Source organism: Rhinatrema bivittatum, chromosome 5 (genome assembly GCF_901001135.1).
Source record: "Rhinatrema bivittatum chromosome 5, aRhiBiv1.1, whole genome shotgun sequence".
NCBI classification, from domain to species: domain Eukaryota; kingdom Metazoa; phylum Chordata; class Amphibia; order Gymnophiona; family Rhinatrematidae; genus Rhinatrema; species Rhinatrema bivittatum.
In genome coordinates this window covers 73,649,832-73,677,472 of record NC_042619.1, presented here as the reverse complement: position 1 = coordinate 73,677,472, position 27,641 = coordinate 73,649,832, and the positions used below count along the sequence as shown (strand labels likewise).

Sequence of the window (27,641 nt, the reverse complement as noted above, 5' to 3'; positions counted from 1 at the left end):
TTCCCCTTGAAAAGATGTATACCAAATTTTTAACACTTTACACCCCAGGGAGCATTTCAGTCTAGCAGCCTGTCAAGTTGATTAGGTTGGAACATTTAGCATAATAGTAGTATATAATTAGACTACATATCTATAGCACAATCAAAGTGATGATCTCCAGGACATACTGTATGTTGGCACCCACTAGAAGTCCCTCTCTCAATTAACCATGATTTCAGAATTAAAAAATTAAAAACAGGATGCAGGGGTACATTGGTACATCACTTTATCATTATAACCTGATTGATAATAGAGGCAGCAGTAGTAGCACCTAGTCATGGTGCTTTCACATTTTCCCCATCACTGCAAGCACCATCCTTTATTTTTTTTGTTAAAAAAGAAAATACAGCAGGGATAAGGGTAGCAAATATAAAGGAGTTTGAATTGGTAACAAATATAAACCACTATCGGGCCGATACAGTAAAGTCCGTGGGAGAGCGCACAGGCCACTCTCCTGTGCGCGCGATTCTCTATTCAAATGAGGCCCGGCGGTAAAAACAGGCAAAAGGAGGCGCTAGGGACACTAGTGCATCCCTAGTGCCTCCTTTTGGACCGGAGCGGCGGCTGTCAGTGGGTTTGACAGCCGACGCTCAATTTTGCCGGCGTCTGTTCTTGAGCCCGCTGACAGCCATAGGCTCGGAAACCGTACGCCGGCAAAATTGAGCGTCTGGTTTTTGACCCGACAACCGCGGGCCGACTTCAATTTTTTTTTTTTTTTAACTTTGGGAAACTTTTGGGACCTCCGACTTAATATCGCCATGATATTAAGTCGGAGGTGCTTTTCTGTGCACTTTCCCGGTGCCCGGAGAAATTAACGCCTACCTTTGGGTAGGCACTAATTTCTGAAAGCAAAACGTGTGGCTTGGCTGCACATTTTGTTTTCTGAATCGTGCGGGAATACCTAATAGGGCCATCAACATGCATTTGCATGTTGCGGGCGCTATTAGGTTCAGGGGGTTGGACGCGCGTTTTTGGCCCCTTACTGAATATGGTGTAAGGCTAGCGCGCCAAAAACGTGCGTCCAATGGCGGGTTAACAGTGTGCTCCGTCGGAGCACGCTGTACTGAATCGGCCCATACGAAAGGAATGTGAGGGAGAAACTAAGAAAATCCTGCTTGTCTATTTATTAAAAAGAGAGATGTTCTTATGCGTTGGAAACATTTGACCAGTTACAATGTGAATGTGTGTGTTTGCTTGTTTGTGAATTTGTACTTGCTACAAGGGTCAGCTTCCACTTCTCCCTGTGCTTTGATGTCACTTTGTGCTTGCTTATTGACTGGTGGACCAGCTGTCTTGCATGATGAGGCATGTGCATGCTTATGTCCATGCCAGTACTGGATGTCAGTTGCCCCCCTGCCATTTTTTTTTTAAGGGTGCCTCTGAATTCACCATTGTACAAACACGTGATTTTTTGCTTCATCTGTCTACTCTTATGCATATGCCCCTGGCTAACTAATGTGCTGTGGCTCCAATGCCTGTGCTACTGTTAGCTCCCCTTTCAATGCTATTATCTGTATCTGTGTCTGTGATTGTTACAGCAATGCACTTGCTTTTGGGTGACTAGGAAAATGCTGTTGGCAGGGATGCTTATGAACTGAGCAGGTCCTGAGAAATCTGAGGACCATGTATACTGCTACTGCAGTTTCATATCTAATATTTATTTTTTATTTTATATCATTGATTTATATTCTATCTTTCGGCGCTTCAGAGCAGATTACATTCAGGTACTGTAGGTATTTCCGTATCCCCAGAAGGCTTACGATCTAAATTTGTATCTGAGGCAATGGAGGGTAAAGTGACTTGATCAAGGTCACAAGGAATGGCAGTGGGATTTGAACCCTGCTTCACTGCCCTACTCAGGCTATTTCTGCACTCCACTAGTGCTGCAGGTCCTGCAACATCTGATTACCATGCATCCGTGCTGCTTCTGCATGATCTGAGGCATATGAGAAATATGCATGTGTGCCGCTACTGTACATCCTGAGACATTAGATAACTGTGCATGTGTGCAGTGGCTTTGCATCCTGAGACCTTTGATGACCATGCATGTGTGCTGCTACTGCTAACCTAAGACATCAGAGGACTGTGGATGTAGGACTGCCTTTTTAGTATCTCTCATATCTCTCTGACCAGAAAGGATATTTTAGTCAAAATCTTCAGCCATTAACCTATTCAGAGGGTTCGTTATTATTTGACTATTTAGAACTGTGGTCAGCAAGTTGGCTATCTGTTTGCTTGAAGTTGATTAACTTTACAAGTGTCCATAGTATATGTACAAACCGCTAAACTCTGCTGGTTTTCAAAAGGCACAGCACATTTTCTGAGCTCAGCAGGTAACCCGTGGAATGGACCATTCCACAGCCTTGATAGGTTTAAATGACAGGGATAGGTGTAAATCATACATTCAGAATGTATAAGCTTGAGTCTCTTGCTAAGGACACTTAGATACACGGCTAGAGAAAGCACTTTCTATTTCAAGAGGTCCCTTTTTATAGACTAGCAGCTGTTATGTGCTGCTCCTTATTAGGACTCCCTTTTCATTATGTGCTCTAATTTACTCTGTTTCATGCTGCTCAGAAGCTGTCTCTTCGACCACGTACAATGTCAGAGTTCTCAGGCATTACCTGCTTCAGAACCAGTCGCCTCTCTCACTAGTGCTGTCCTGTAATAATATCCCAAACCTTTTCACAAATGTTTACAGACATGTAAATTTGCAAGAAAATGTCAGCATGGTCCTAGCCCTTTGATTAATTGGACTACAGATGGCCCAGGAGTTTCCTTGCTGTACGTTATAGAAGTCTGTATCCTATTAATAACTCGGAATGTATCTGTCAGCCCTTTCACAGAGAAATCAAGCACAACACCCCCAATAAATGGTCCAAACTGCTGTAGCTGGTGTGCGTCTCCTTCATGAGCGGAATATATGAGTCAGCAAAAAGTCAAAACTGGCTAATCTAAGGACCAAACTGGCCTGGTGTGGCATGTATCATCTTCCTGGCTGAGTGATCTACTTCAGCCGTGGCAGCTTAAATCAGACCGTTTTACAAAATGGGAACACTGAACGAAAAGAAGTTGTGAACAGGCTTTCTCATTTATACTCTCCGCAGAGTTGCTTTCCCCCAGAAGATGAAACTGGGAATGACTGCACATATGCCAAGTCTCCCGTGCATTGAGGAAGACCATACTGGGAACCAGTCTCTTGCTCTCCTGTACGCAATAGTTAATCCCTGTGTGGTGAAGAGACCTGGAGGAAATAGAAAGGAGAAAGTTAGTCTGCGTGTGTAACTGGTGCTGGCAGTGGAGAGGCACCTGTGAACATAGCTTTTAAACTGAGAAAAGAAACTGGCAAGCGATATAAATTTGACACTTCTTTCTGCCATCTAATTTTTAATATTTTTGATGGATCACATCAAACTGAGGAGTAATGAGAAACGAACATAACATATCAAGCATTTGGAAATGAAAGGGTTGTGTGTGATTAATTGCTGAAAGTAAACTCAGCAATAATATTTCAACTTACTGGAGAACTAAGTGAGATGTGGGAAAAACAAATGCAGCGTATGAACTTTTTCAAAACTTGCAGTAACATTTTAGCGAGTGGGAAGGGAATATTGTATTTGTACAACAACAACAACAACAAAAAAAGAAACTCAACTGTAACAAAGCTTACCATGGCCATGACAGAACTCTTGTTTTCCCCCATGCCCACTTCCTCCTGCCCTCTTTTCTGTGTGTCTGTGGGTAACACTAATATCCTCCTGGTCCCCTCAGCCTGTAAACTCCCAGTTGTCTTTGACACCTCTCTCTCCTCTTCTCTGCACACATCCAAAGCATTGCAAAATCATGTCACCTCCTTCTCTCTAACATTTCTCAAATCTGTCTCTTCCTCTCTCAGCTCACCATGAGAAATCATATCCACTCCCTCCTCACCTTCCACTTAGTCCAGAGGTGGCCAGCTCCTATCTTTGAAAGACAAACAGGCCAGGTTTTCAGGATATCCACAATGAATATGCATGAGAAAGGTTTGCATGCACTCCTTCCATTGTGTATGCAAATCTCTCATGCATATTCATTGTGGATATCTTAAAAACCTGGTCTGTTTTTCTTTTGAAGACAGGAGTTGGCCACCCCTGACTTAGTCTATTGCAATTTGCTCCTTGCAGGATTCCCATTGAAGCATCCCTCAGCACTTTTGTCTATCCAAATGTCAGCTGCCTGATTTATCTTCTGCCTTCATTGCTATGACCATATAACCCCTCTTGGCTTCCCATCTGCTTCTGCATTCAGTTCAAGCTGCTTTTATTCACATTCAAGTGTCTCCACTCTGCAGCTCTTCATCACCTCTCCTCTCTCATCTCGTAAAGTACTCAAGGAGAGATGATGCTTTTACAAGGCTAACAAGTGTTTAAAGATGAAAGCTTTTTTAGATTAGTAAAGTCAATTCCTTGGGCAAACATATTAAAAGTTTATGGGGAGAGCAATTTTCAAAGTTTACCCAAGTAAAAAGTGATTTATTTGGGGTAAACTGGCTGTGAAAACTGCCCTGTCTCAATCTGGAGAAAAGGGTGGGTGGGGTTTCATAGCGTGGGTAACTTTCAGATAGACTCAGGGGAGGCATTCCTTAGGGCGGGTTCTGAAAATAACACTCGTAGCTTGAAGTTTCAGATCTCTGCGCATTATTTTCCACCAAAATTCTGCCGAAATTTCATAAGGACTTTGTACCCACTGCAATTTTCAAAGGGAAAGCCTGGCATACTTTCCCTTTGAAAGTTGGGTGCAAAGTGCACAGGTCAAACTTCAGAATTTGCACCAAAGTGGGCAACTTAAAACTTGCCTTCTAACCTGTGAAAAGTAGAGCTGGAAGGACCCATCCGCTATGCTGTGTTGTAGTTAGTCTTAGCTTTGCTGTCTGGGTCCCTGGTTGTCGCAGGACATACAGGCATTGGCAGATCTTGTGCAGCACGGCGGCACCAGTAGTCATTCGTCAACAGATCCATTATGAAAGTGGATTAAAGACATTCCTAAATTACAAAGAAACCCTTCTTAAGCTAATGTTCTTGATCAGCCAACACCTTGCATCTTTTCTACATCTCTTGCACCTGGAGCTGAGCCACGCTGTCATGAGCAGAGATTACCTTCAAGTTTCCACTTCGGAAAGCAAAGAGCTATGGAAGGTTTAAGGAGATTGGATGTAAGAACTGATCTAACAAAAGTGCAAAAAGCCCGTATGTCAGTTTCTTTATATTAACTAGTCCCTGTTTTCTGTGTGTAAAAGACTTTTATGCACATAAGGGTGCTTGTTTTTTTATGCACATATATCATAAGTCCGAGAGACCCTTTTTTTTCCTGCCAAAGGCTGAGTGCGCATTTCAGCTCGGGTTTATGTGCCCATTTTTGTGTCTCTATGCTTTTTCTTAAATGCCACAATACAAAGGAGCTACATTTTTTTTCTGTACAGGTTAAAAAAAACGTGCACTGAGTTTTATTGTGCACAAAGCATGTTTTTTGCACGTAAAATCTCGACTACAAGTACCAGCAGCGGTACTCCAGCTCCCACCCGTAGAATAACATTAGCCCTGGAAACTTTACTCCACCTTAGACCAGGAGTGAAGTTTCCAGCACTAAAACAAAAAAAAGGAGGTAAGTGGAGGCATCTCCCTCCACTGGAGGATAATAACCGATGTCATCATTAGCATGGGATTTGCACTAGAGGGCGCTAACTTGTGTGCACATTGTTATGTGTACATTTGTTTGGACACAAAACTCCTTGCTGCATTGCCAGAAAGTTTGTGCACGAAAAATGTGCATACAACCGCAGGTTAAACTGTGCACTCTACCAAGAGTACCTTATTACCTCCTTCAGTGACCCTTGACTACCAAATAATGAGGCTTGGTAGCTGTGAATTCCCTTATGATCCAATCATGCCTTTGACTGAATAAGTGCAGCAAACAGATTCAGCAGAATACTCCTGGGAACAAGCTCTCTGCACTGCTGCCCTAGCATCTGTTGTCTGGTGATCTATAGAGTGACAGAATATATTAGGCCTCATTTATCAAGCCTTGCAAATCCATTGTGAACAGGCATTCATTTATTTTGGATGCAGAGAGATCTCCCTCCCCAGCAGATGAGACCTGTTGCATGCATGTGAAGTTTCGCACGTCTCGTGTAGTTTCCTGCGTTGGGAACCAACCTCCTGCTCCCCTCAATATGGCACTTAAGTTCTATAAGACAGGGAGAGCTGGATGTGGCAAATGGAGGAGAAGAAAAAAAGCTAAATCAATAAAGGGAGGTGACGAGACTTTTTCTTTTAGATGTATTAGTGAAAGAAAAAATGTGCAGAAGTGAAAACTGTGAAGCGATGTTTCTTCTGACTTTTTTTCCAGGGAGTGTGTGGGTGTGCTGGGTACGCAGGAGGAGGGCAGACAGTATCCCCCATCCTGCGTTGTTTTCTACTTTAGTGCTGTCGCCTATCTAGGGACTTGAGCTCCATTTTTCTCCTGCTTTCTCCCACTTTCTCTTCATCTTTCCCTTCTCAATTTCCATCTCTCTACTCTTCATTGCCAATGTTTTTCTTCTCGCTTCTCCATATTAACCATTCTGCTCAAACCACCATCATTTCCAGAATAACCTGCCCTAGCGACGAACTAACCGATGCACTAGCCTCATCCCTACCAAGGCTTATCTGCTCAGACCCAGACACAGCCCTAGCATCCTGGCATAGCCTCACAGAAGACATTGCCAACAAATTATGCCCAATCACCGAACGTATCATAAACACCGCAGCAAAACCCTATAAGCCATGGTACACCTAGGAACTAAAAACCCTAAAAGCCAATCTCAGACAAAAAGAAAGAAAATGGCGTAAGGACCCAACCCCGCAACATTCCTCCATCTACAAAACAGCCTTACACACATATAGGCAGTCTACTCTCAAACACAAGCGAGACTTTTATGGTAAAAAAATTCATGACTATAATTTCAACCCCAAAGTTCTTTTCTCCTACGTCGCCAGCCTCACCACCCCTGTCCTCCCCACTATCCCAGATTCCGAGGCCGTGGCCAAATGTGAAGAACTGGCCAATTATTTCAAAAACAAAATCTCCAACCTTCTCTCCAGATTTTCCCCCACCAACCCGTCCCCCCCTACTAACCCACCCTTGATCCCCTCCCTGTCCCAACCTTCAATGGCCACAATGGATCTTACCTCCTCTAAAGAAATTACAGGCCTCCTCCGAAAACTTAAACCTGCCTCTCATCCCAACGACACCATTCCCACCAAAGCGCTAATAGCCATTCCCAACAGCATATCCAGCACCATAGCTGAGATTATCAACTGCTCCATCACCCACGGGATAGTCCCAGATTCCCTCAAACACGCTGTTGTCAAACCCCCTCCTCAAGAAACCCTCTCTAGACCCCAAAGATCCTTCCAACTTCCGCCCCATTTCCAATCTCCCTTTTATCTCCAAACTTATGGAAAAGGTGGTAAATTCACAACTCATGGACTACCTAGAAAACCATGATATTCTCCATGTCTCCCAATTTGGATTCAGGAAGCACTTCAACACCGAATCCTTACTGCTCTCCCTCACTGACTATCTCCTCAGAGGTCTGGGACAAGGCCACAGTTACCTCCTCGCCCTTCTTGACATCTCAGCGGCCTTTGACACCATCAGCCACCACCACCTCCTGACACGGCTAGAAAGCATCGGCATCTCAGGAATAGCTCTTGCTTGGTTCAAATCCTATCTCTCTAACAGAAAGTTCTCTGTGAAAATTGGAAACAACCTATCTGCCTCATACCCCCTACAACAAGGAGTCCCGCAAGGCTCATCACTCTCATCTACCCTATTCAACATTTACCTCACTCCCCTCTGCCACCTCCTCACTGACCTTAAACTCAAATTCTACCTTTATGCTGATGATGTACAGATCATCATTCCCATTCACAACTCCATATCTGACGCCCTCGAGCACTGGGAAAAGTGCCTTGCTGCCATCAACGCCCTCCTCACCAACCTTCAGCTTGCTCTCAACACCAACAAAACGGAACTCCTTCACATCTCCTCGCACCCCCCTGACCTCCTACCTAACGACCCTAAACTTAACCTCCTCACAGCTCAACCCTCCGTTAGAGACCTCGGAGTCCTTCTTGATCCCAACCTAAGTATGAAACCTCACATCAACTCCATCCTCAAAACTGGCTTCTTCAAGCTAAATGTACTAAAGAAACTCAGACCCCTGCTCTACGCCCATGACCTCCGCACAGTGATCCAAGCTACCCTCACCTCCAAACTAGATTACTGTAATGCCCTCCTCTTAGGGCTCCCATTGTCTTCTATCAAACCCCTTCAACTTCTGCAAAATGCTACTGCAAGACTCATTACAAACACACGCAAACATGACCATATTACCCCCATCCTCAAGGATTTACATTGGCTCCCCATAATGTCCCGTATACACTACAAAACTCTGACCATAATTCACAAGTCCATTTACACCCACAACTCCAACTGGCTCGACCTCCCTTTCACTGCCCCCCTGTCCACCCGAGCCACCAGATCTACCAACAAAGGCACCCTACACGTTCAATCCTTGAAACAGGCACATCTCTCCTCCACCCGAGACCGTGCCATCTCTATTGCCGGGCCCGTTCTCTGGAATACACTACCTGTCCACATGCGACTTGAACCCTGTGCATTTAAATTCAAAAAGAAATTAAAAACTCTCCTGTTCAACCATGCTTACACAGAATAACTCCTTCCACTCCCCCTCGCAGTCCCCTTTCAGGTAACCTCCTTATTAAGGAGACTTTCATTGTAAATTGTTTTGGTTATTACCTTCTTGTTCTCCTATCCTTCCTACTGCCTTTCTGTTCTTCCCCCGCCCAGTTACATTCCCCTGTTGCAATGTATTTTCCAATCTTTCAGTTACTATGTGAACCGGTATGATGTCCCCACAAATACCGGTATATAAAAGTTTCTAAATAAATAAATAAATTTCTTATATCTTTCAGCTCTTTCACCTAACCCTTCTGTTCCTTTTCTCTTCTCGCTTCTCTGTATTATTTCTTATATCTTTCAGCTCTTTCACCTAACCCTTCTGTTCCTTTTCTCTTCTCGCTTCTCCGTGTTATTTCTTATATCTTTCAGCTCTTTCACCTAACCCTTCTGTTCCTTTTCTCTTCTCGCTTCTTCGTATTATTTCTTATATCTTTCAGCTCTTTCACCTAACCCTTCTGTTCCTTTTCTCTTCTCGCTTCTCCGTATTATTTCTTATATCTTTCAGCTCTTTCACCTAACCCTTCTGTTCCTTTTCTCTTCTCGCTTCTCCATGTTATTTCTTATATCTTTCAGCTCTTTCACCTAACCCTTTTGTTCCTTTTCTCTTCTCGCTTCTCCATATTATTTCTTATATCTTTCAGCTCTTTCACCTAACCCTTCTCCATATTATTTCATATATCTTTCAGCTCTTTCACCTTACCCTTCTATTCCTTTTCTCTTCTCGCTTCTCCATATTATTTCGTATATCTTTCAGCTCTTTCACCTAACCCTTCTCCATATTATTTTGTATATCTTTCAGCTCTTTCACCTAACCCTTCTGTTCCTTTTCTCTTCTCGCTTCTCCATATTATTTCTTATATCTTTCAGCTCTTTCACCTAACCCTTCTATTCCTTTTCTTTGTCTCCCATCCCCTCTACCTTCTTCTCTTATTTCTCCGGTCTCCATATCATCCAATAACCTTTTAATTTCTCTTTTTTTCTGTCTCTCCATATTTCTTATTCCTTGCCTCCACCAACCCTCCCTTTCTTTCTATTTCTCCCCGTCCACCCCTTGCCTTTTTGCCCCTTTGCCAGCAAACATCTGATGCCCTTTGCAACTCGTATTTATTCAATACTGCCCGGGTCCTCACTGCTGCTCCTCTATGGGATCATATATTGCCAATTCTGTCTTCAATACGCTGGCTTCCTATCGAGTGCAGGGTCCAGTTTAAATTGGCCTCTTTGATACATCAGCTTATCCATGATGATCCAGATTGCTGGGTCAGTACTTTTTCTTTTTTTTTAATTCTTTATTTGTCAAATTTTTTAAATTACAAAAAAGTAATATTTTGCAATTACAGAAATCAAAATGGAAATCAGGATAATAGGTCATACATTGAAATTAAAATTAAACAAATTATTATTATAAATCAAGACTTCCATTAAAGTCCATAAATCAATATAGTTAAGTTCAGTCCGATCCAAAGATATACTAAGAGAGATATTCAAAATTAACAATTAATTTAACAACAAAATATGCACGACCAGGTACATTTATTCTGTATTTATGGAAGAAGTTGTGGGAGTTTTTGATTGAATGAAGGATTTTAGTTGATCCACAGTGAAAAATATATATATCTCAGACCCCCTCTTTACCCGACATTTGCAAGGAAATTTTAACATGAAGGTGAAACCTAAAGAAATTACTTCTTGTCATAAAGCTAAAAAAGCTCTATGGCGTTCTTGGGTAAAAGAGGAGAGATCTGGAAAGATTTTTATATTTTCATTTAAAAAGGAAGTTGGAAATTTCCTAAAATAGTTTTTCATATTAACTTGAACATCTGCCGATGAAATTAAAGAAACCAGTAGAGTTGCTCTGTCCAAGACCTCCATTGTTGAACTTTCTAAAATTTCTGTTAAATTTTCTTGAAGATTAATTCTATTAGATGTTGTAGCAGTTCTTGGCAAAAAATAACATTTGTTAATCGAAGGTAAATTCTCTTCTTCAAAACATAGGATCTCTCGAAGAAATCTTTTAAAGGAAAGATAAGGGGTTTCACCCAATATTCTAGGGAAATTTAGGATCCTTATATTTAAGGAGCGAGAGGCATTTTCAAGAGTTTCTACTCTTCTGGCCAAAAATTCTTTATTTTTCACCACAGCTGCCTTAAATTTTTCATTTTCATGTTCCTTCACTTCCAGTGTTGAAACTTTAATAGATATATTTTCAACTTTCCTTTGTAACTCGGTAGCAGTTTGATTATTCTGTAAGGCTAAAAGTTCAACTTTCTTACTCAAAGTATTCATCGAAGTTGCAACCCCCACCAACAAGTCCCATATCGCAGCATTAGTGATGACTTCAGGCCGGTCGGGGATCATTAGGGGCTTAATTTCTAGGGTAGTTTCTTATGTTCGCTGCAGGCCACTTCCAAAGTTACTTACCCCAGCTGCCCCTTCTCCCAAGCCCGCAGTTGCTAGCTCCACGCTAGTTTGTGTAGTCGGGGCCTCCGCTAAAGATGTCGAAGCCTGTAAGGCTGCGGATAGAGATGTATTCGCTGCACATGTCCCGGAAGGTGTTCCCTCACAGAACGAGTCGGGTCGAAACACCGGGGCTGAAGTTCGCATCGAAGCTGGTCTAGGATCTGGACTCAGGGTAGTCTCTTCCAGTGCAGAGGCTTCTCTCTCCAGCCCCTGCGCCAAGGGTTCCTCGACTCCTGGAAGTGTTCCTGGTGAATTAAGGTATTGGGTAATTTCTTGCTGCATAGCTAGCGCTGGTAGGGGAGTGAAAGGGTAAACCCTTATCTTCCCTTTCCGTTTCGAAGGCATAGGTTTAGCGTTAGGAAAAACGTTTTAAGCCACACTGCAAGAAAACGCTCCGCTCCTGCATTCAACGTGCGGCCATTTTGGATCCCACTTTTTCTTTTTTAATATGCAAACCTACTTGAACTCTTAGGTCTGAGGGGATGGCTTTGCTGGAAGTTCCCTACAAAAAGTCGGCACATCAGAAATTAACTCGAGAGAGGGCTTTTTCAATTGCAGGTCCAGTTTTATGGAACTCTTTACCAGCTGATATTAGGTCTATTGAGTGCCATAACTCTTTCAAAAAGACCTATTTGTTTATAAGAGCGTAGAACTAAGGGGCTTGCTGTACTTACAGCTGACCCACTCAAGCTGGACCTAAATAGTTTGACATCTCACAGGCACCACTGGGCATTAAATTATTTATTTATTTATTTATTTATTTATTTATTTATTTATTTGTGAGGTTTGATACACCGACATTCGTGTGGAACATCATGCCGGTTTACAATTAACAATAAAGTTGGAGAAATTACAATGAACAGGGAGGGGGGAAGGGGAGAAGGCTAGAAAAAAAGAGAGGGAGAGAAAAGAGGGAGAAGAGTTAGCGAGGAAAATTAGAGAAACAATTATATTGTAAGAAGTAGGGAACATAATATCTATAAGTGGTTACAAAATAAATGGGTATAAGCAAAAAATATGTAGGTATAAGCAAAGAAAATTACAATATATACAGTCTTAAAATTACAAAGTAGCCATGGATAAGTGAACGCAGTCTTATACTATACACTGTCTTATGTGGATGCAGAGTTCGAATACACGATGTGAAGGAAGCCAGGGGACTGCGGAGGAATAACGGGTAGGGGGCGGAAAGCTGAATGAGGGAGTAGGGAGGGTAAGGGTTGGGCTAGGTTTGGTTCGAGTTGGGGTAGGCCTGTTTGAAAAGCCATGTTTTGAGCCCTTTTTTGAAGTTACAGAGGGAAGGCTCTAGACGTAGGCTGGTGGGTAGAGAGTTCCAGAGGGTGGGGCCAGCGATGGAGAAAGCCCTTTGCCTTGTGATGGTATGGTGTGAGGTTTTGAGTGTTGGGCAATGAAGGGTACCTGCTAGGGAGGTTCTGGATGGGCAGGTGGAGGTGCGGAAACGCGGCATTTCCTCAAGCCAGGAGTGGTTGTGTTTGTACAGGGTGTTGTGTAGAATGGTGAGGGTTTTGTATTGAATACGGAGGTGAATGGGCAGCCAGTGCAAGTTCATTAGCAGGGGGGTGATATGGTCCCTTTTACGTGTGTTAGTTAAAATTCTGGCCATGGCATTCTGCAGGATTTGTAAGGGTTTTATGGTGGATGCAGGAAGGCCCAGGAAGAGGGAGTTACAGTAATCAAGTTTAGATAGGAGAGTGGTCTGGAATACTAGGCGGAAGTCTTGGGCATACAGGAGGGGTTTAAGCTTTTTAAGAATGTTAAGTTTAAAGAAACTCCCTTTTAGGAGCGTGTTGATGTGGGGTTTGAAATTGAGATGTTGGTCTAGAGCGACACCTAGGTTTCTGACGGAGAGCAGGGTGGTGTTATTAATGGATGAGTTGAAGGAGGTAGTTTGGGAGATAAGGTCATGTTGATTAGAAATTAAGAGGATTTCAGTTTTTGAGGTGTTTAGTGTGAGTTGAAGGTTGGATAGCAGGGCATTGATGGACGCAAGGAAGGAGTCCCAGAACTGCAGGGATTTGTTGAGGGACTTTGCTATGGGGATGAGAATTTGGACATCATCTGCATATAGGAAAAACTGCAGGCCGAGGTCAGAAAGGAGGTGGCAGAGAGGCAGGAGATAAATGTTGAAGAGGGTGGAGGATAAAGAGGAACCTTGGGGGACGCCTTGAGTGAGTGGGATATGTGAGGATTCATTGTTTTCAATTTTTACTACGTATTTTCTATGTTTGAGGTAGGAGGTGAACCATAGCAGGAGTGTGTCAGAGATGCCTATCTCTGCTAGGCGGGAGATCAGAAATTGGTGGTTGACTGTGTCGAAGGCTGCTGAGATGTCTAAGAGGGCAAGAAGATATGATTTACCACGGTCCATGCCTTTAAGGATGGTGTCAGTGATGGCTAATAGGAGATTTTCAGTGTTTCTGGCTTTACAGAATCCAAATTGAGATGGATGTAGGATACAGTGGTCTTCTAGGAAGTTTGTGAGTTGTGTGTTAATGACCTTTTCCAGTATTTTGGATATGAAAGGCAGGTGGAGATTGGATGGTAGTTAGCTGGGTTGGAGGGGTCAAGGGAGGGTTTCTTGAGGAGGGGTTTAACGATTGCAAGCTTGAAGGGGTCTGGGACTTTTCCGAAGGAAAGTGAGCAGTTGATTATGTCAGTAAGGTGTTTGGCAATGGTGGTGGGAATAGCTAGGAGAGCTTTCGTCGGAATTGTGTCAGAGGTGTGTATAGCTGGTTTAATCTTTTTTAGGATGGATTTGATCTCCTTAGTGGTTGTGAGGTCGAAGGATGCGAGGGTGGCCTTGTTGTTATTGGTGAGTGGAGTGATCGGGGTGGGGTTTGTGGGGAAGCATAATAGTAAGTTGGTTATTTTGTTTTTGAAGAACAGAACTAGTTCTTCGCATTTACCCTTGGCATTATCTTCAGTGATAGTGTGATGCGTGGAATCTGTGAGCTCTGTGACGTATGAGAAAAGGGCCTGTGGGTTGAATTGGTAGTCGTGGATTCTGGCAGAGAAATAGTCTCGCTTAGCTTGCTGGGTGGTTTGTCTGTAAGTGTGCAAGGTGTTTTTATACACTGCTTTGTGGGTAAGTGATGGTTGTTTACGCCAAGTATGTTCCTTGGATCTGAGGTCGTTTTTTATCCTTTTTAGTTCTGCAGTGTACCATGGTTTTTTTGCTGTTAGTGTGAGGGGAATATGTTTGTGGAGCATGGGGCAGATGTCATTAGCTATAGTAGTAGTGAGATTGTTCCAGGAGAGTAGCGCAGATTCTGGGTTGGAAAGGTCAAGGTTAGTAGATGCTTTGTCAAATGCTGTGGTCAGGTCCTCTGGTGAGCATGGTTTATGGAAGGATATAGTTTTGGTCTGCCTGAGGGGTGCTGGAGGGGGGTGTTCATGGCGAGGAGGACGTTGATGAGGGAGTGGTTGGACCATGGTACTGGGGTGGTAACAGGTGAATTAGTCGAAGCAGGCGTGTCGAAGCAGGCGTAACTTTGCGCGCGCTGGGCCAGCTGCCGCGCACCATGTTCCGGTCCAGGGGCTGGTCCGGAGGCCGCAGCCACACCCCGGAATGCCCTCGGGCCGAAACCACACCCATGGCACCACCCCCCGGATGACGTGCCGACCGCGTCACGCCCCCAGACATGCCCCCGGATGATGCGCCGATCACGTCACGCCCCCGACACGCCCACCCCAAGAAAGTCCCGGGACTTACGCTTGTCCCGGGGCTTTGCGCGCGCCGGAAGCCTATGCAAAATAGGCTCGGCGCGCGCAGGGCCGTTTTAGAAGGGTTATGCGCGTACCTTATGTGCGTAACCCTTTTAAAATCTGGCCCTAAGGGTGATACTATGATTAACAGCATGCAACAATTTTTGCAACTATGTCTACTTTTTTACCTTGCCCTTATAAGCAGAACCTTAGCCCTTTTCTATGTGGTCTGTCCTTTTTACAATCAATGCTATCTTGTAAATTATTTTTTAGTATATCATTTTTAGTAAATTATTTTTAGTACATCCTTCTAAATTAAATTCTATTCTTATTTTTTCTATTTTTAGTTTGTAGACATAGGGGTGAGAGGAAATAAAACTATACTTAAAAAAAAAAAAAGAACTCTTAAATGTCTGTAGAGAGTATAAATTCAGCATTGTTTTGGCAGGAATTCAATAATCTGCAGAGATCCAGTGTACCTGAATGGCAGCTGGTGTACTGCTGCTATAAACTATATTGTAAGTATCAATCTTTAAATTCAAATTCATGCCCGTTTTTGTTGTTTATTTTTTAAATAAGCATGATTAGAATCTATGTGTATATATTTTTTTTAATTAAGGCAGTCCCCGATACTAACTGATAAAGTAGACCTCGGCATTTTAAATATGTTTTGCCGGTGCTTAATTAAGCTGAAACAGCGATTTATATTTTGAACAATAGTTCTACTTTTTATTTCAATATTTACATGGTTAAAATTTATGCCTAACGAAGTAAAGACTTAAGTTTGGGAGGTCGAATCGGCCTTGTGCCTGCTCGACAGAAGTAATATGGTGTCAGGTGCACACCGAACAGACCATCTAAAAGGGAGGCTTATCCTAATAGGAGGGGGGGCCAGCCAGCCTCAGAAATGTGCGCCCGCTGTTAGTTGGGGGGGGGGGGGGGAGGTAAGCTGAGCCGGGTTGTGCTCCTTTAGTTATTGTTTAAACCTGGTAGTTGCGAGCCCATTGGCTCTCATGGCGCTAGGGTGCTAGGGAGTAGGTGGAGTCAGGAGTGTTTTCCTGGCAGCAACGGTGCTCAATTCACCATTTGTGCCCGATCGCTGCCATGGCCGCTTCCCTCCCGTCCGCCCTTCCATTGTTGATTGTAAATTGGGGCTTGTTCTAGTTGCAGCGGGGGCTCTGAACGGGTTGCCCGAGCCTTTGGGGGTTCAACGTCACTATTTCTGCTGACTTGACTTCAGTCATGTTTCAAGGTATTAGGACAACTGGGTGCAGTTGTGAACTTTCGACTCCTTGCTGGGAGGTGGTGGGGAGCTTCCTGGCTTGGCTCCTTCCTGGGAGGTGGCGGGGGGGGGGGGGGGCCCACGATTAGGCGCTGAGGTAGATCTTTAAAAAGTATGCGCGCGCGTACTTTTGTTCACGCAATTGGCGCAAACAAAAGTATGCTGGATTTTATAAGATACGTACGTAGCCGCACGTATCTTATAAAATCCGGGGTCAGCGCGTGCAAGGCTGTGCAAAATCGGCAGCCTGTGCACGCCGAGCCGTGCAGCCTGCCTCCGTTCCCTCCGAGGCCGCTCCGAAATCGGAGCGGCCTCGGAGGGAACTTTCCTTCTGCATTCCCCCACCTTCCCCTCCCTTCCCCTATCTAACCCACCCCCCAGCCCTACCTAAATCCCCCCCTACCTTTGCTGTACAAGTTACGCCTACTTGAGGCAGGCGTAACTTGTGCGCGCTGCCTCGGCATCCCCCGGCACAGGCAGCAGTGCCGGGGACTCGGGACCGCCCTCCCGGCCCACCCCCGAACCATTGCCATGCCCCCGGACCCACCTCATACCGCCCCCGGACACGCCCCCTCCCACCCCTTTTACGAAGCCCCGGGACTTACGCACGTCCCGGGGCTTTGCCCGCGCCGGTGGCCTATGCAAAATAGGCCACCGGCGCGGGCAGGGCTTTTAAGATCTACCCCTTAGTGTTCTGCTGAACTGTTTTCCATAGTTAGGAATTATGAGAACAGAAAAAAAAACCAGTTCCAAGAGGGAAATAACCAAAAACTAATGTATGAGTGGCTTGAAGAAGCCATTAAACTAAATATTTCTCCATCTGCCAGCAATTCTTAAATTCAAAGGACAAATGATGATATGTAAATAATTCTTTGCAGTACTTTTGATTGTCATTCACAGAAGACATGCCTAAGGACCAGCATGTAAATGCGTGGGCTAGTATATGGGGTGGTAGATAAGGGGTTTTATAAGTTATTATGGGAAATTATGTAAAATCCGAGAGACATGGACTTTATTGTATTGTTTTATTCTTGGCTGGATTCTGATATTGTTACTTTGATTGCTGTCTCTGGAATAAAAATATTCTTAAAAAAAACAAACAAGAAATGCCTAAGGGTTGAAACCAGCAGATGTTTGTTTAAAAAAGTGTAATCTTATAAGTTAATAAGTGGGGAAAACTGATGTCTTACAATACAAATTAAGTATGTGATCATATAGGCAAAGCCATCCACTGAACAACAGTGACACTAAGTGGATGTTACTGGAAAGGGGGGATACTAGAATTTATTATGATTAACTTTTTTTGGTCAGCCTACAAAATACTTATTTATATTTGAATAGATGAATGATATATCTTGCAGCAGCACTTAGGGAAATGATACATTACATATTCATTCCTAATAGCCAATAAAAACCAAAGGGTTAGATATTAATGAGACTTTTAAAATAAATATAAAAGGTGGCTGCTTTTTTTTAAAGGGAGATAAATAGATAGCCATGAGATGAGATGTTTACCTGCAGCTTGGATGCAGACTAAGAAAAAAAATTAAAGATGTTTTTTGTTGCTCTCCTATTCAGGCAACAGAGACAAGCATAGGGCCAGATTTTAAAATCTATGCCCGATTTTATAACATGCGCGCGCAGCCGCGCGCATGTTATAAAATCTGGGGTTGGCAGACACAAAGGGGTGCACACTTGTGCACCTTGCGTGCGCTGAGCCCTAGGGGAGCCCCGATGGCTTTCCCCGTTCCCTCAGAGGCCGCTCCGAAATTGGAGGGAACTTTCCTTCGGCTTCCCCCCACCTTCCCCTCCCTTCCCCTATCTAACCCGCTCCCCAGCCCAACCTAAATCCCCGCTACCTTTATTTTATAAGTTGTGCCTGCCTCTGGGCAGGCGTAGGTTGTGCGAACCGGCCGACAGCCAGCCCACGATCCCGGGCACAGCGGCAAATGGCCGCTTTGCCTGGAGGCTCCGGCCCCGCCCCCCATCCCGCCCACCAACCGTCCCAGACTGCCCCGTCCTCTCCCCGCCCCTTTTTTCAAGCCCCAGGACATACGTGCGTCCAAAGGCTTGCGCGCGTCACCGGGCCTATGCAAAATAGGCTTGGCGTGTGCAGGAGTGGGTACTTTTAAAATCCGCCCCATAGCCTTTTGTTGTGAGTTTGTTTTTTTTAGCAAGAGTAATCAAGGTGATTTTCTTGGATAAGCTTTGGTTTGTTTATTTTCAAGTTATTTGAACAGTATTAGCATAGTGCTTACATCCATTTAGTGTTAAGTAAATTTAGTTTCAGAAGATTTGATGTGACTTCATTTAGAATAGAGGGGGAGTATTATTTCTTTTGTGAGGGTTCAGACATAATTTCCGTGAGTCAAGCTGTTCCTGGGTCCACAAGAAGTGCTGGAAACAATGGCGGACTTCCCCAAAGATCAGAAACTGCTTTATCAACCATCTGGACTGCAGAGAAGTTTATCTGAAGTATTCATCAATCACATGAGATTAAACTGAGAACTTATGCTTAATATTTTGGTCAGAATTTAGGTGGGAAGTTTGAAAACCCATTTTTAAAACTTACTTGGAGTGAACTGAATTGAGTTATAAGGTGGGATTAGTGGTTTTCTGTTATAAATTATGAAAAGCAATTTTCTTAATTTTTCAATGCTAATACATTATTTTTTAATTATAATGCCATCTGCTTTTGTTTCTTATAGTGTTTAAGAATCTAATTGTGTTATGTAAATGTGCATGCACTGATTTTGCTTATGTTACTTATAATAGTAATATTCTGGTAGATTTTAAAACTATTACATACACACCAAAGCCTGGATGATATGTGCATGACTTGTTGTGGTGCAAGCAGAGTGGATTTTAAAACCCGCCCAGTTCACACGTATCTCCCGATATTTGCATAATATTTTTTTTCAACAAAAGGGGCGGGGAGTGGGTGGGCTGCAACTGCACCATAAACTCTGCGCGTAAGTGTTTATGCGCATAAGCACGTGCCAGGGTCCCCTACCATGTAACTTTACTTCTGCGATGGGCGATGTGTAAGTCGTGTAACAAAAAAAACTAGACTAGTCACCAGTATTTTAAGGCTCAGAGCTAATAGGGTAAAAGGGAGGCAAGTTAGCTAGGAGGTTCAGGAAGTCCTCTCCTTTACTGGACCAAACTGGGACCAAACTGGGAAAACAGGAAATTGTGTCGGCACACGTAGCTACTAAAATTCCTCCCACTTACGTGCTCAAGTCGCCATATGTGCACATCAATATAAAATCATGTGCACATGTACACGCATATAGCCAATTTTATAACGCGCATGCGTATACACGCATATATGAACATATGTTATAAAATCACTGCGTCCATGTGTGCACATCAGCAAACGCGTGCACATGTGCACCTACGCGCTGGTCTTAAATTTTACTTCATTATGTTTATTTTATATTATGTTTATTTTCTGCTGTAGCCTCTCCTGCCCATCTCTAGGAGAACCTTTAGTTGTGTGGGCTTGCTACATATGCCACATTATAAATCACATAGCTGAGGGTAGAGTAATGTATGTTGTTTTTCCCATAGGTGAGGATTCATATCATGGAACAGGATTTCGAACCTGGTTCTAGGTAATCACCAAGAATGCTGAGCTTGTGTGAAAGTACTCAGTCCCCTGGGGGTAGCTTGTCTTCATGCTGAAAAAAATGTTTGATATACAGGAACAATCTGGGCCATCCCACGGACTGCTCAGTGGCCAGGAGGTGGAGCATGTTGAATAGGGGGAGGTATTGCAGGTGGAAAGCAGGGAACCAAACACATTGGTACCTGCAGCTCCTACTTTAAACATCCTTCGGGAACAGAAGATTCCTTATTTTTATGGTTTATCTTATTTTTATGTTGAAGAATGCATAATGCAAACCTGGAATATTGTGGGTTTATTTTATTTTGTTACTTTTATTTTCTGCTTCAACTTCTCCTCTCCACCCCTAGGAGAACTTTTGGTTATGTGGGTGTGCTATGCATGCCCATTTTAAATCACACAACTGAGACATAGAGTTATGTATGTGATTCCTCCCATAGGTGGGGTTTTATAATAATTCATGAATTAAAGTAAATTTCAAATATAATAATGCGAGTGTGCATCCAAATAAGGACAAATAGAGCAGAGAAAGAGAAAAAAAAATATGATCATGCTACATATTAACTAGAACAATTGTGAAGATAAGTTGGAAAACAATTGCAAAGAAATATCCACTATTTTTTTAACTGATTATACTGGAAATGTCAGAATGTTATTTCACTGTTAAAGCAGTTCTTTAAAATGTTGCAGTGCTTTTTCTAGCAACAATAATAATGTGTGGCAAATAATATACTGGGCAATAACAATTAACAGCAAAGCCTTTTTATTTTACATACGCACACATCAGTTGTGCATAATACTCCTGTGTAAGGACCTTTGATTAAAGTCTTTGCTGTTAATTGTTATTGCCCAGTATATTATTTGCCATACATTTTTGTTGCCATTTATCTATATGTGTGTGTGCTGTTTACTCTGCCCTTCCTCTGTGGTAGTGCTGCTTTTTCTACCGTAACTAGCTTCTGGAAAGCTACTGTAAAAGACATCTTGCATAGTTTCTTCAGTGAAGGACGCCATCAAAGTATGAGGCCGAGTAATCTCTTGAACAGCTGCGAGTCCTGCTACCCTTAGGTGGCAACAGGCCTAGAATGTGCTATTCTTGGAGTAGGAAAATATAAGTAGGTCAAGTTGCAGTGATCTTTGTAAACATCAACTCCTTTAAATTCAGAAACTAGCAGAAGGTTAGAAAATTGAAAAATGATGTATTTATTAGATCAAGTCTATAATTCTGTTTGCCTTTTTTTTTTTTTTAGGAGGCCTTTTTACCAATATGGCCTCTTGATAAGTAAAAATAAATAGTTCTGTTGTAAACACATTCTTCATGAAGACAAACATACCAAAAAACATGCTACATTGAAAAGAAGTAAGCCAACATTAGCTTCAGGGAAAGATGACTCTTGGGCATGGATTTTCTCACTTGGCAATGACTGTGGTTTTCTATTTAAAGGTCATACAGTGAAGGCAATAGCATTAAGGAGACTGAGGAAGCAACTACAGTGTGAAAATAGCCATTTCACAAGTTTTATTGTTGCTACTGCAAAATAAATTATAGATAAAATAAAGGGATGCACAGTAAATATTTATTGTATATGCAGGACTGCTTTAATCACTTAAGAGGTCCTGAGCAAACTTTTGTGTAAGGACCCCTTTTATTATTTTTTTTCCATATTTGTATTTTAGATTTAATTACTCGCCTTTCCAAATCCAAGCTTAAGGTACGTTTCAATCAGGCACAGTGGGTAGTTTTTTTTGCCCCAGTGGGCTTACAATCTAAGGACCTGATTTACTAAAGTTTTTTTTCCCATCCAATGTCTATGGGAAAAAAAAAATGAATAAATAAGTATCTCAGTTTATGTCTGAAGCAAAAGAGGGTTAAATGGCTTGCCCAGATCACAAGATGCATAAGTGGGAGAAGAGGGAGTAGAACCTTGGCTTCCCTAGCTCTCAGCCCTCTGCTCTAAAAACAAGACTATTGACTGCCACCTTCCCTTTCTTCCTCGACCCCCATCACCCTTCTCCTTCTCCCCCCTCCCCATTAATATGCTGCTGCTGGCCCACTGCTGCACCTTTCCTCCTCTGCTCCAGCTGATGGGCGAGGGGCAGCTGCATGCGGCCTCCTTATTCTGACCCATGGAAGCCAATGCACGCCCACCTCCTCACCTCTGCCTTCTTCTGGCCTGTGCGGGCCCATGCAATGGGGAATGAGATGTCTTCTTCCGTTCAGCCTGTGCAGCCACAAGCACAGTGTTAAGGGCCTTGCTCTATGGGCAAGGCTGGTACAAAGGTAGAAACCACCCTAGATTAGTAGTTCACAAACCTGTCCTGGAGGACCCCCAGCCAGTCAGTTTTTTTCAAGCTATACACAATGAATGTGGAAAAGATAGATTTGCATGCATTGCCTCCATTGTATGCAAATTTATCTCAGGCATATTCATTGCAGAGATCATGAAAACCTGACTAGCTGGGGTTCTACTGGGGGTACTACTGGGGTACTACTAAGTTGAACCTTCAGCCTTGTCTCCCATCCCCCACTGGCCACCAACTAATTTTCAGGCCCACCATGAGATTTTGATAATTAAACTCATCAATAATTATGACTCTATTACAGCTCTTCCCAGAAAAATCCTGTAAAGACACAATAAATTGGACTTCATACTTTTAAATATTAAACTTTGGGGTAGATTTTCAAAAAACGCGAATAGGCGTACTTTTGCTGGCGCATCAGGCGCAAGCAAAAGTACGCTGGATTTTAGTAGATACGCGCGGAGCCGCGCGTATCCACTAAAATCCTGGATCGGCGCGTGCAAGGCTATGAATTCTGTATAGCCGGCGCGCGCCGAGCCGCGCAGCCTACCCCCGTTCCCTCCGAGGCCGCTCCGAAATCGGAGCGGCCTCGGAGGGAACTTTCTTTTGCCCTCCCCTCACCTTCCCCTCCCTTCCCCTACCTAACCCACCCGCCCGGCCCTGTCTAAACCCCCCCCTTACCTTTGTTGGGGGATTTACGCCTCCCAGAGGGAGGCATAAATCCCCGCGCGCCAGCGGGCCGCTAGCGCACCGGGACGCGATCTGGGGGTGGGTCCTGAGGGCGCGGCCACGCCCCCGGACCCGCCCCGGGCCGTAGCCACGCCCCCAGGCCCGCCCCCGGAACACTCCCGACACGACCCGAAAACGCTGCGCGGTTCGGGCCCGCCCCCGACGCGCCCCCCGACACGCCCCCTCCGAAAACCCTGGGACTTACGCGAGTCCCGGGGCTCTGCGCACGCCGGTAGGCCTATGTAAAATAGGCTTACCGGCGCGCAGGGCCCTGCTCGCCTAAATCCGCCCGGATTTAGGCGAGCAGGGCTCTTAAAATCCGCCCCTTTGTGTTTAATATAATATATATACTGCCTGGGAAGAGAGGGGCTGGAGCAGGAAGCAGAGGCACTGGCCAATACTCATTGAGACAGATCTGTGTATGCTCAGTGCCCAAGGCAGCTGCCCTTTTTGCCAACAGAAAAAAGTGCATATATATATATATATATATATATATATATATATATATATATATAAAATACAAATATGTTTCAGAAATCATGTCACAATATTTGATGAATGTGTCATCTTTTATTTTTAGGGACAGACTGCAAAAAAAAAAAAATCAAGAAATATCTACATTTATAATTTGAAAGAAATCTATACTGCATTACTTGAAGATAATTTCTAAAATGACTGGCTGGGAAGGAGGATAATGTTTCTCTTTAATAATTACTATAGAAATAAATTCAAATTAAATTGACACCTCAGTGACAATGACACACAATCCTACTACTACCAGACACTTTGTAAAGGAACACACAACTCTGAAAATATGTCATTCACAACTCGTATAGCAAATCTGCGATACCAAAACAGCATTAACTCCCAGAGCCCACCCAGCAACATTCCTACCTATGAAAAGGCAACACTACAAATATTCCATTGGGCCTTAAAGCATCCATATACCTCCTACTGGGAAAACAGAGCAAGCTGGGCTGCAACAATCCCTACACAGAACCCACATGCTACCAGAATGCTTCACTTCAATCACGCATGCATGCATAACAAAATAATTGCCCACAAATTTGAAACAGAAATATGTAGACAAAACTGAATTCTTCTTTGCACTGCTGTCCACTCTAACTTCACCCCTCCCTTCCTGTTCCCTGTAGCCAGGAGGGGAGTAAAGAAGAAGAGGAGAGGTGAGGCTAGATTAGGGAGCAGAGTGGAGCTTTTTTTTTATCTGAGTGACTGCTCCAGGCTCAACCCTTCCTTGTCTGTCCCTGAATGATAGGCGAAAAGGGGCTGGATTAAGCAGCAGAGTGGCTTTGTGCTCCATCTACTGTTGGCTCAACCCTCCTCTCCTGTTCCCTCCATTCTGCCTGGGAGGAGAGGGATTAGAGCAGGAAGCAGATCTGTGTATGCTCAGTGCCCAAGGCAGCTGCCCTTTTTGCCAACAGAAAAAAAGTGGTCCTGCGTATACATTTATCCAAGTTTATTTGCTGTTTTTAAGTTTACAAACAAGAGTCCATTATGCCACTTTGGGACTGTGCGTGTGGATATTTTAGATCTTGGCATATGCCTGTGTGCCAGTATCTACTGTCTACTAACCTACCTATACAATGGAGAAACAGACAATATTAATTGACAAGGAAGAGAAAGGTTATAGACTGCTGAAATGCTATATATATATATATGAATATGGTCCTTATTGATGAAGAGCAAATGCTGCATAAAAAACAAATAAATTAGTATATAGTAATATAGATGGCATATCCGCCTTAAGACAGGATTAGAAAATACCATATGAATCTAACTAATACGCTCTTCTCTGGACAGCAAAAAATAGGACAGTTTTTGTATGGCTAGTATCATGATCCATAAAGAAAGAGCTCTAATCAAATATGCCATTATTATTATTACTTCAGCATTTTATATAGTGCCTTAAGACTTTAGAAAAAATATACTGAGACTAAGCCTTTTTTAGATTGTGATCCATAATCAAATTTAGTGATCAGAAACATCAAGAAAAACTAAATTATTGCCCCAGTTTTTGCGGATCAACATCTGGTCATCTAGACAGACAGGAAAAGCACACATTCTCAGAAAGTACATGGCAAACTCCACCGCACAAAGCTACATCTGCTCAGGCATGACGTAACTTGTGTATATGGATTTATATGCATACTTTCTAAAATTGAAAACCTGCATAAATACGAACTCTGCCCCAACTCTAAACAGCCTTGGAATGCCTCATTTTTGCAGGCAGAAAAGTATATTTGAAAAGGAGTTGTGTACATATTTTATTTTTGCATGCAAAGATCTGCACACTTTCTAATGCACGATTTATTTATTTTTTTCTCATTAAATTTTTTATTAATTAAAACCAATATGATTAACAAGTGGCCAAGCACAATAATACAAAGGTAACCGCATAAAGTAACATATAAAACATCCACTCAATGAGGACTAGCTAAACCTCACTAAACAAAGTCACTGCTACACTTAACTGAGTTGGAACTACTTCTTTAAATCCCCCTTCACCCTCCTCCCCCCATGCCCTCCCAATCTGTGAGAAGACCATTATACAAGAGCTTGCTAAAACATCATACCCCACAAGATCTTTCATACGCCCCTATCTTAAATTAGTACAGAGCAAAAGCTTGTGGAACATAACAAATATATATAAAAATACAAAATGGCAATCAAACATAAGGCCATATGAGATAAAAAGTAAGTAAGAAATAAGTAAAAACAATTAAAAAAAGAAACTAAGGCTCGATATCCCAGCTGGTTTTCAGTCACTCAATTATAGGGATTCCAAATCTTTTTTGAACCTGATCAAAAAATCATGTTTAATAGCTGTCAGTTTCCCCACTTAGTATATTCTGTTTAGCCTGCCCTTAATGAATGATAGACATGGTACCCTTTATTGTGCCACTTGTTTGCCAGCTCACATTTAGTGGCTAGCACCACTTACATCAACAGTTTATACTGCAATTCAGACAGTATTTGATCAGGAATCCCAAGTATAAACAGTTTAGGATCTTGTATCACAGATACAAATGAGAAGAGAAATCCCATCCCACATCTTCTTTACCTCAGGGCAGCCCCACCATATTGTGCCCCTCTCTCCACATTTCCTCCAGCACACCTCATTCACTCCTGAGAACATCCTATGCAATTTGTCTGTGGAGAAATATCGTCTAAAAAGTATTTTATACCCATTTTCCAGTAAGGTGGAGGATATGAAGCACTTCTTCATGGCTATAAAGCACTGACCCACCCAGCTTCCTCTAATGGTTCACCCAGATCCCTTTCCCAAGCTCTAATATGAGCAGGCTTGACCTTTAAATCTATATTAAGCATGCTATAAATTTTGGAGACTGGTCTACGTAGTTTATCTGCCTGATCGCAGAGGCTTTCAAACAATGTCTTGCCTTTTTTAAGATCAATCACGACTCTCTTCTGATTCACAAAGTGCAACTGCTGGATAAAAGAGTATTTATCTCTGCACCCAATCGAGTATCTATCCTGCAATTCTGAGATAGGAACCGTGCCTTGATCCCCCTAAACTTGCTTTAGTCTGGTTATCCCCAATGCCTCCCAACGTGAACAACTGGCCATGTTATTGTGCAGTGGGAACTCTCTATTAAGTAAAATGATGAGCAATAATAAAAATTATACTCCCCTGTTAATATCGATATCCACTTTTTCCACACACCTAATGTCACACAGGAACAAGATGATAAATCTTTCATCACCAAATCACCTCCCTTCCAAACTCTCAATTCCAGGGTAAATTTTCCTGCCCAACTTCATTCTGTTTGTACCCTTGGTTTGACTCCTCCAAGTCTGTGGTAGTCAATAATCACTCTCAATTGGGAAGCCGCAAAGTACCATTCCAAACTGGGCACCCTTAAACGACCCCTAAGTTTAGATTGGAAGAGCACCCTCTTCGCCACTCTCAGAGATATTCAAATGAAACTGAAAATCATTTTCTGCCACAACTTTAAAAGATGATCAGGAACACTTATTGGAACAGATAACTTAGTCGTGGCAAGACATTCATTTTCAAGTTGGATATCCGGCCTAGCCATGATAACTCCTTCCATTCTTACTTATATAGATCACTGTATATATTTTTTATCAGAGCGCCATAATTCAGATTAAACAACTGATCCCCCTCTGGACCAATACACACCCCAAGATATTTCACCCATTCCTTAGCCACTCTGAAGGGCAGCTGGATTTTCAAGCTGTGAATACAGTCCATGGAGGAAGAGATGTTCAAAATCTCCGACTTGTCCTCATTTACCTTGAACCCCAAAACTAAACCATAACCATGCATTTCACCTAACAGCATCTTTAGAGACTCTTCCAGAGACTACAAAGTAAACAGAAGGCCATCAGTGAATAGAATCATTTTATAACTAGTCTCACCTATTTGTATACCTCTTTTTCTTTCCTCCCTATGTATCCATTCAGCAAAGGGTTCCAGTGACAGAATAAAAAGTAAGGGAAACATTGGACAATCCTGGTGGGTCCCCCTCTTAACTTCAAAAGCTTCTGTGGATCCCTCATATATCTTGAGGTTTACCCACGGACCCATGTATAGCTTTTTTATCCATGTGATAAATTTAGAGCCCAACTGAATCCTTTCCATAACCCGGAATAGGAAAGACCAATTGACCCTGTCAAAGGCCTTTT

At 42.9% G+C, this 27,641-nt stretch overlaps 1 long non-coding RNA gene across 1 annotated transcript; it reads right to left on the bottom strand.

The window, feature by feature from the left end:
• Window positions 1–1,038: 1,038 nt before the first annotated feature.
• LOC115092015 lies at window positions 1,039–26,223 on the bottom strand. The gene is made up of 3 exons (XR_003856880.1): window positions 26,156–26,223; window positions 4,882–5,060; window positions 1,039–3,283 (listed from the first exon to the last, which is right to left on the bottom strand). It is a non-coding gene; the product is annotated as an uncharacterized LOC115092015 (long non-coding RNA).
• Between the last annotated feature and the right edge of the window lie 1,418 nt (window positions 26,224–27,641).